Source organism: Cydia pomonella, chromosome 17 (genome assembly GCF_033807575.1).
Source record: "Cydia pomonella isolate Wapato2018A chromosome 17, ilCydPomo1, whole genome shotgun sequence".
NCBI classification, from domain to species: Eukaryota; Metazoa; Arthropoda; class Insecta; order Lepidoptera; family Tortricidae; genus Cydia; species Cydia pomonella.
The window spans coordinates 16,215,244-16,225,950 of NC_084719.1; positions in this window are offsets into that span (position 1 = coordinate 16,215,244).

The window sequence follows — 10,707 nt, forward strand, 5'->3', positions numbered from 1 at the left end:
TTCTGTAAAGCTTATAAAATGAGGTTTTATTTCGTTTGTCTCCAACGGACACCATAACTCTGATCATTGAGCGAGTATTTTCTGTCGTGTCTACGTGTATTGTTCTACAAGTGTACCCCTATTGGCCCATATTTGGCGTCGATCGTGTAGACTCAGATGTCTGAATGTTGCGATGCGAGCAAGTGTGAGAATAAAATGCCGTCGATAGATTTGTTACTGGTTAAGACAATTGAGTACTGGATCCTATAACTCGTTCCCTTGTAACAATATTTAGCCATAATAGTTGCGGCTTGCTGGATACTCTGTCACAATTCCATTATACATTTGACACACCAGCTGAATTATTTATGCAGTGTCTGCCCCTATTGGCCCATATTCGGCGTTGATCGTATGGACTCAGCTGCATTTCCAGTTTTAAACATGTCGTATCTTCTTATTTCTTCTTTCGGTGCCTTGTGATAAATACGACACAGTTTGCTTTCTGGCATATCTACAGCAAGTGTTCTTCAAGCTTGCACCGATTGGCCAATATTCGGTGTTGATCGTATGTCTCATGGACGCACGCGCATCTGCGCAATGTCTGTGGCCTCCACGTATTGATGATGAGATTGAGATGGGCAGCCATCTCATCTTGGATCTTCCTCTTCCTCGGGACCCAGCGATGTTCAGACCCATAGCAACATACTTAGTATATTTATCTCTCCACTCTCCTCGATAGAGCCACTCTTCGCGATTGCCGCTTTTATAAAAATATTAAACCAATTTCGAGATGGAAAGATCAAACATTATTCCAAAGTCAAGAATCCAATACCTATAGATACGGTTTTAATAAAAAATATTAAAATTATTCTGCATTCAAATAACTGCTTCCAAGCTTTACCCACTCACGTCAAGTCAAGGCATCCTGGCGATGGATTTACATGAGTAAATAAACATGTCACAGATCCTTCTCATTAATTCCAATTGCGACGCTGGCGAGCACACATGACCACCTTTTACTTACGTGTATAATGTCAAAACAGCACATTTCTGAAAGCAAAATTCTTTCTTCTGCATGTGTCTTGTTTGTAGCAAATTTAATATCACTGACGACAGATTTTATGGATATAGGAGGCAAACGAGTACCTTTTTTTATTGATATAGGAGGCGAACGAGTAGACGAATTGCCTGATGGTAAGCTATTACCGTCGTCCATACACGCAGGTCGCAACACCAGATTGGTTGCAAGTGCGTTGCCGGAATTTAAGGGGGGAGTGAGCTGTTTCTTGATGGTTTGAAGGTAGTACGCTCGCTGTTTCTCGAAGGTTTGAAGAATACCGCAGGCGAAGGTCACTCCACATATTAGCTTTGCGAGACAGAAAGTTTTTGGAGAAACGCACAGTTGAGAACTGCCACCCATCTTATAAGTGGTGAAGATGGAATAGATGAATGGATGGTTTCTAGCTTGCACCATGGATTCTTGGTGCATATTTTTCTTGGTCAAGTATCATATTTTACAAAATAATACTTTTCCAAAGAACTGGATGGTTGTATCAACCAACTATTTCATGGAATCATTATTAGGTATCAGTTGCTTTTCGTTGAAGGAAAACATCGTGAAGAAACCGGGCTATTCCCAATAACAATAAGTTCCGATGGCAGTCGCATTCGTAAAAATTAGAGCTTACGCCAAATCTTAGGATTAGTTGACGAGTGAACCCCAGGTTCCCATGAGCCGTGGCAAAAAACCACGGGACAACACTAGCATTATCTTCCTATAGTATTTTTAGCTTGGGTACGGAGACAGCGGTCGTCTACATACAATTTATAACCTTAGAACTCAAGATATGTATTGAGATGACAGATTAGAATAATCACCCTAGGATGTTGATGATTATCAGAAAATAAACCCACCCATATTCGCATTTACAAAATGATGTTAAGTAACACATTCGTCGACGTAATATAATTTTGTTTGCTTTAAAGAAAATGCAAATTGAGCTTGAAATTTGTTCAGCGTTAATTGTTCAAGAAACTTATCGAGGCAATCCTCCGGCAGTTATTCTCAACTTAGCTGTATTTTTTATATTGTTAGTTCAGCTTTACTATGAAAGAGTAATAGTTATTTCCCATGTTTCCATAGAACTATGAATACCTTTAAAAAATCTGATTTATGTTCAGACCTTCATTATAGTACACGTTTACTCTATCTCCCATGTTTCAATAACGTTATTATATTTATACGGCCCAGGCTCATTTCAGAATAGAAATCCGTTTACCAGTCGATATTTGTACCTACTCAGTGCCGGGCTAACCAATATGAAAATTAAACCGTTGTTGTGCAGGACCCAACATTTTAGAAATCCGTGAATCCGATGGATTATCGCGGGGATAGTTAGGCATCAAAGTCTAGAAATTATTAGGGCATAAAAATAGATATTTTGCTATCCGGCAATGCCACTACTTTGGTCAAGTTTGGTCTGACCTCGGATCCCCTTGTTCGTAGCTTTCAGACTCTATCGAGGAGAGTGGAGAGATAAATATACTAAGTATCTATGCTGCAAATGCAAAAATGGAACATCCCGTGTTTAGGACTACATACTATTATAGGGACATTCTTACACAATAATTTGTAATACTAAGTCCCACAGTAAGCTCACGAAGGCTTGTGTTGTGGGATACTCAGACAACGATATATATAATATACAAATACTTAAATATATAGAAAAACCCCATGATTCAGGAACAAATTTCTCCGTTCATCACACAAATAAATGCCCTTACCGATGTTCGAACCCGAGACCATCGGCTTTATAGCCACTAGGCCAGACCGCCAGACCGATCGTCAAATAAATTAAAGTTTATAGTAAATTAATTATCTTCAAATGTTTTAAAAGGCCCTTACCTAACGTTAATCAAATTTATAAGGACGTACAGCATTTAACGTAACAAAACATTATTTTAATCATGCATATAAATCTATCCGAAATGAGTTACATCTCAAATATTGTACAAAACTTGCAATATTCTACATGGCTAAACATAAAAAGACACTGTTACTAGAAAATGTATTAAAATAGGCAATCTCTTAAAGTATTCGTTGATGGTTGTGCGAGTCAATCAAGTCAAATCCATCAAGTGTGATGCAGCGCATTTCATGTCATAAGTGAAAATATTTTAGGGCTGAATTTGATAATTTCAAAAAATAAGGCCGAAAACGTGTGACGCGTTGTTATTGTGGTCCACATAGTAATTGAGCAAAAATAGTACCAGTCTTGAGGATTTCATGTCAAACCATTTTTAATCGCTTGGCTTAGTTATGTTTTTGCAGAAAACATACCTTGTATTTAGCACACTTAACTTGTTTACGGTTAACTTAAGTAAACGATTAGGTTTTGCTAATTTAAAACTCTCGGGGCTTCAATAATGATAAATATATGAAATTTTGAATTTACCCGATGAACCTGAAATTTCCATTCGGGTCATTCAGCCTCTTTATCAATCACAATGCGCTTATCTTATTCTGAATTTGTCTCCCTCTAATTGACTAAGGCTTACCGGCTATTTACCTACACATGTTAACACAATTGTGTTACCTAATATGCGAGTGTAACTAGTGTACTCGCATTTGCAGGAGCGGGAGGGCAAAGTGTTAGGAACTATTTTTTTTAAATATATGTTTCACAATAATAATCTCAGGACACGTTCGTTCCCCCGCCAAGATGAGCCAAGCGAAGCGCAAGGGCACTACCTACCTCTTCTCGAAGCGCTTTGTCGTTTTTTTGGCCCTCATATTTTGGGTTTGGATGACCTAGATAAACCGAATTCTCAGAATATGATGTCAATAGTGAAATTATTAAACATAGAAAGTTTCAATTACATACCTCTTATACTTTATATTTTATTATTGATATCTAAAAAAAAAAACATTTTGTCACTGACTCACTCACACACTGATGATCATCAAACTGTTAGGGAACTAAAAAGCTGTCTAGAAAGCTGAAATTTGGTATGTAAGCTAGTATTAGTACACCGACAACAACAAAAATTGTAGAGCTTGGAACTTAGGGAACTAAAAAGCTGCCTAGAAAGCTGAAATTTGGTATGTAAGCTAGTATTAGTACACCGACAACAACAAAAATTGTAGAGCTTGGAACTTAGGGAACTAAAAAGCTGCCTAGAAAGCTGAAATTTGGTATGTAAGCTAGTATTAGTACACCGACAACAACAAAAATTGCAGAGCTTGGAACTTTTACCCCCAACCCCTTAAACTAGGGGGTGGAAGTTTATATGAGACTTTCGCAAATTTTGATGCTAGAGGTCTGAAAATTTTATTTAGGGACTCCATGTTATAAATAATAAAAAAACGTATTTTAGGATTTTAAGTAATCAACCCACGGACGAAACCATAAGGCTCGCACTGTCAAAAAGTTATCAGATCCATGTAGAGTCAAGCTTCTAACTCTACAAGCCCTAACTTTACAAACTCTACACTTTAGTCAAATTATGTGGCTTGGCCTTTTCGCTACCGTCACATAGGCGTAAGGTTTATTCATTACTTCTTTTGTTATAGATTCCTACTTCTGTGGTTCCTACGATAGTTCATGTAACAAAACGGCCAAGCCACATATTTGCGCGCCAAGCTTTGGCTCTATATGAGATCTGATAACGTTTTAACAGTGCGAGCCTTATTGGTTTCATCTTGGCAAAATTTAACATGAAATTCTATTTATAAATTATATATCTATTTATAAAATTATTTGTGTAGCATTTATTTTTGACGCGTTATCTAGTATTCTCAAAATGACATTTCCGGTGACAGACCCTAAAACAAGCTTTTCTTTGTATGGCGAAAAGTAATTTAAATTTATTTTCGAATTTCGCCGGAATAAGATTCACACATTTTTCCGAAAAATCTTAAATTCTAACCGTATGGAATCCAGAAGAACGCCACGAATCGAATCTTTTTCCAGCATTCCCCATTGTCAATTGTTCCTATGTTTTTGGTATGAAAACCAGCTTTTTCGTCAGTATTAATTCGCGCCAGCTAGACCACCTATTTACACTCCGTAAAAGTATGTGCAGTACAAATTGGGTCGAGCTCGGAGGCTGCGACAAACACAGATTAGATACGCTGCTCAAACAGCCGCGCTCGCCCTACTGCATGTTGTTATATTAATTAAATCGGGCAGGTGATCAAAAGTGTAATAGCACTTAAGTGCGTGAGCGCCACTCTGTATCGCGGAGTATAAGATCGACATTAGAAAGCTTTCATATCAAAAGTTCGATAGCGGTACAAAGAACCACTGAAGAATCAGCATTTGGTTATTAAGTGATTTGAAACATATGGATGAGGTCCGGGATATTAACCGTGATTATTATTGTTTTTGAGCTCCCGATATTTCGAGCTACATGCATCTTGTTCATGGGTAGCTGAAGGGTAGGTGTTAAAGTTGTGTAGACCGCGCTCGATCTACCCTCATTCATGTGCGTCGGCTGTTGGTCTATCCACACTAAACTCACTGTGTCACGGCTACGCGTCTTTGACTCGGTAATCACTGGTTTTGTATGCAAAAAAAAATCACTGGATTCCAGTTTAAGCCCATCTTCACGATTGAAATTTTTGACTAACAAAACAAAACTATAATATGGATGATATAAGCATAAAGAACAACTATAGGTACTAATTTTCATAGATAAAAAAGTGAAATAAAAGATTATCTAAATAATTAAATCTACACGAGTTGCGAATTACCTATTCGCACATGTATCGCACAACGTTTTACAGTACATATGGCCCTTTAAATGTTCGACATAGTAACGTAATATGCTAGTTCTAGTGCGGTAAAGTAGCACCATATGTACTGTAAATAATATTATTATCTGATTTACAAGGTTCTTAGTTGTAAAATAAAATACAATTATACATAAATAATATTTGGGGACAATCTTACACAGATCGACGTAGCCCCAAACTAAGCAATGCCTGCACTATGGGAACTAGGCGACGATATACACACGTGTATAGATACATACATACATAGATAACATCCATGACTCAGGACCAAATACCTGTGTTCATGACACAAATAAATGTCCTTACCGGGATTCGAACCCGGGACCATCGGCTTCACAGGCAGGGTCACTACCCACTAGGCCAGACCGGTCGTCAACAAAACTAAGGTTTCAGTCAATACGAGTCACTAGTAATTAAAACAATAGTCTCTGGCCATGCGAGTACCTACACTGAGTAGCGCCGGTGCATCGCGGTGCCTTCTTGTAACAATTTCGATAAGCTTCAACTTCATTTTCGGCTACCTGTTCGTAGAAACAGCAACAGCAATGAAAAGAACATGTACAGTAATTCCTCTGTGTTATTGCATAAACAACAGCCCCTATTGAAAGCAATGATTATTTAACTCACAATTGCTAAAGATATTAGTAGTAATTTAAATCAAAATTTCATAGCGGCAATGTAGTGGCCGAGAAGTATTCACCATAAAACAAAAGCCGAGCGCACAAGGTGTTTCATTTTTTTCCAGCACCAGTCCAACATTTTTTTAACGTCAGCAGCTCGAACAAGGGTAATATGGAAGGTAGAAGCAAGGAACAGAATCTCCTTAGGCAGAACTGTTGCAAAAGTGTCCAGCTATCAGCTATAAATAATAATTCCAAATCTCTCCAGAGTAGCGCTAGAGTAGCTAAGAACCTAGGCGTTATTGACGGAGTGAAGTGCGCTGTCTATGATTAGATTTTTTTCTCATGTATTCTAGGTATAGTAGCGCCACCTATTTATGGTTTTTTGTCGGACACTTTTTCGTATATGGAGATTCTGTTCCTTGCCTCTACCTTCCATAAAGGGTAATTTGAGTGATAGTGATATTCGATTGTCATTTCAACGTGCGCGGCATACAAGTTCGAAATATTTGGATTCTCTTGTCTTTGTCCCTTTCACGTCATTAGCAAAAAGAAAGAGACAAAAAATTGTATACGTAATTCAACAGTATTATATTGACAGTTTATAATAGACCCCGAAATAAGTCATACCGAATCGTTCCAAACCACCCTACGAGTCTTCTTTTGTAATTATTAATCAATGAAATAAAAGTTTAAAATTTAATAAAAACACCATATTTTACGTATTTTAATATACAATCAAGAAATGAACTTAAAAAAATACGCAATTGTTACGTAAAGTAAATAATTCTGCTTTTAACGATCTCTACTATAGTTGACAAAAGTTGTATCCGCAATTCGGACTGTATCTTACAAACTTTTTTTTATGTTCATAGGTATTACGTTTTGATACGCTCTAATAAAAATATATATTATTATTTGAATAGAAAATAATCGGCGCTTATATATATTTTTTTATTTTATTTAGAAAACAAACAGCCTTTTACAAATATATCTAAAGTAAATGAACTAAAAATAGGCCTAAAGTTTCCCACATTACTAAGAAAACTATTACATAGAAATGTAAATTACGCAAAATATTCGTCTTCGAAATATTTGTGCAAAAATGACCTATACACTGACTTCCGGATGAAAATTAAGCAGGATTTGTGCATATAAATTATCTAAAAATATCAAAATAGGAAGAAATAGATAAAAAAATTGGCTATTAAAATTTCATGTTATGCGGAACCGTATCAAAATAGGAACAAATAGATCAAAAAATGGCTATTAAAATTTAATGTTATGCGAAACCGTATCTTTAATGTTCTATGTATTTTGAACCAGCTCGCGCCTTCAGCTAGTCTTCTGTTCATATGAAAGACCTGAACAAACAAAGATTTTTACTCATTAAAATCTTAAGATCACATCAGCATAGTAACCAAACATTTCGCAATCTTATCTTGCGCATTCCGCGTCTAATCTTTGATTACGATCGCATATTCCAGCAGGCCGTGTTTTCTTTTATAGCTTTTAGCTACACAAAGGTGTAGGCGCCAGTGTAATTTCACATCAAAATCCGTAAAAACTGCACAATTTATGAATCTTGTATTGTCCTTATTTAAAAAGTTAGGGAAGGTTTACTAAGACCATTTTCGCGTAGAAGCACGGGATCATGTAGCTGCCCTATGTGCCACATTATAAATTCCCGCTGTATTATACGACCCAACTTTAATTATTCTTTCAATGTATAAGTACATTGTGTTGTGTTTGCAACAAAAGCTGTGCTGTCTCACATTTTTTTATACTACTTCGGTGGCAAACAAGCATACGACCCGCCTGATGGTAAGCAGTCTCCGTAGCCTGCAACTCCAGAGGACTACGTACATCCAGAGGAGGGATATACATGCGCGTTGCCGACCCTAACACTCCGCACCCTCGTTGTCGTTGCGTAGTCGTTGTCTAAAGGTCTATATGAACAGCAGAAATCAACCAAAAACACAGTAAAACTTGAAGATAGAGTTCAAAATCAAACATCATTGACCATAATAAGAGACATTCATTTTGCGTGAAATGTACCCAAGTACCTTTAGTATCCTATTAGAGCTCTGTCCCACTTAAGTCCAGTTTTTTGCGGGTACGGTTGTTTGCAGTTTTATATGTAGTATGCGTGCAGAAAATTCATGGATTAGGTACACCATACAATAACGCATATTTTCTTTACCTAAAACTGCGACTAGTATTCAGATAAAACCTACAAAATTGCTGACTAAGTCTTGATTCGGAGTCCTTTGTAGTTGCGCATAAAAAAGACTCAATAAAGGACTCAACTCGGGACTTAATAAACTCGGAAGTAAAGCAGACGCTCGTAAAAGGGCATTTCTATTTAAAGTTGTGCCAATGTTTTTTGTGTTAGAATAGGTAATTTTTTATATTATATCTACTTCGAATCACGAGCTTTTTCTATTTTTAGTCCCCCCAAAATGTTTGGTTACGGTTTTGTTACGGTTTTCAGAACAAACTTCCATGACCGAGACCGAAACAAAACGTACAAAAAAATGTGAAATTTTGGGGACACTTTTATTTCTCACATTAGGATCGAAAGAGCTCGAGATTCTAATATGAGTGGAAATAATATAAAAATTCTAAAATCTAAAATGCAAATTACAGGCGGTACTGCTTTAACTAGAAATGCCCAAATGAGCAGAGTCCTTTACAAAAATGACTCAATAGACGCGATTTGCTAGCTACCAACACTACTTAGGACTTGCATCGCCTCGCCTCCGAGTTCCGCGTACAACGGCGCAAAACGATACATACAATTACATCACCTAGAATCCTAAGTATCTCGATAACTAACATTGCGTCAATTAAAAACGAATTGGCTCTATCTTTTGCCAGTCCATTAGGATTATTGGTTTATCTAACTGCTTGGTAATTAATTTACTGGATGAAGTATGAATGGTTGTAAGGCTAATAGTTGCTATGGCGGTTAGTGGTGCCAAACTACTTTGCTGATATACAAACTACAGTACCTACCTACTTGGAGCTTTAAACTTTCGGTCGGTCAGAGGGACCAACGCAAGCAAAACGAAATTGGGAAGGCATGGCAAGGCGGCCTAGACTAGAGACCAAGCTAAGCTGGCAGCGATATTGATAGCCCAGACTGTGAAAGTATTACTTGAACCGTCAACTTCTATGAAATTATAACGTTTACTTAACACTTGCACAGTCTGACCCAACTAGCAAATCTATGTGCTATAAAAGTCGAGAGCACGCTTTTATTTCCACTTTTTGATGTTATAAACAATATAACCACCCTCGAATAATAGTCCTGTAAACGTTTACTCGACGCGAAAAAGGCGCACTTTATACAGACTAGTGTTATAAAACTAGAGGAAGCGCTGTATAAGAAGCAAATAGATGCTGTACGATTTGAGTAAAAGTGGATAAAAACCCTTTTAATGTTTCAGGTGTCCACGGAAGACCAGCGTCAGCTTACTACTTCAGCAGGAATGCAATCCAATTGACATTTAATTTGGATAATAGATACTTGGTCTGAAAATGCGGAAGCTAATATGAGAGCTTTTAACTGAATAATATATGGCTGCCAGCCATTTTTCGAAGTACAAATTACAAAAAAACTTACCAACCTACAGTGTGAAATTAAATTTTGCACCCGGCTAACAGCCTATGAAAAGTAAACTTTCCGAATAGGAAAGATGAAAATGAATGTGTTAACGTGACAGCTACTCCATATAAAAATAAACTGTCATAGGAACCATCATTCGACGCGAGAGATATAACGGGTTGGCTTAAAGGCGTTTGATTATAATTTTAAAATCAGTATTTAAATAGATGAATGAGTATGAGTATGAATATGAGTTGAATTTTATTGCTAATGTCGACTCCATAGCTCGCTATTAGTCTTACCATACACATATAAATGTACTTAAAATTGCCCAAACACCTTCGAGTAGTCGAGCCTTAAGGACATTCGGAAGTATGGAATCATTTAGTACATTTGCAACAAGCGCCTAAAATAATCCAAAAACAAATTAGTTAGCTTATGGTCTTTTTTTTATATATTCGAAAATAAAACTTTTCAATAGTTTAAGCCAACCCGTTAGATGATTTTTTCTTAAGTATGTGCTGTACGATTATCATTTGATTGCCCGTTGCTTTGGAAAATTTCGAGTCCTCATTAAATATGAAAGGATTTCACCAAACTGCGACAAAAAAAATACAATAAATCGAAATGAGTAGTACATATTTGTTGCTCCAATTTAAAATTAAACTGAATGTTGTTTTATAAATTTGCCTTGATAAATA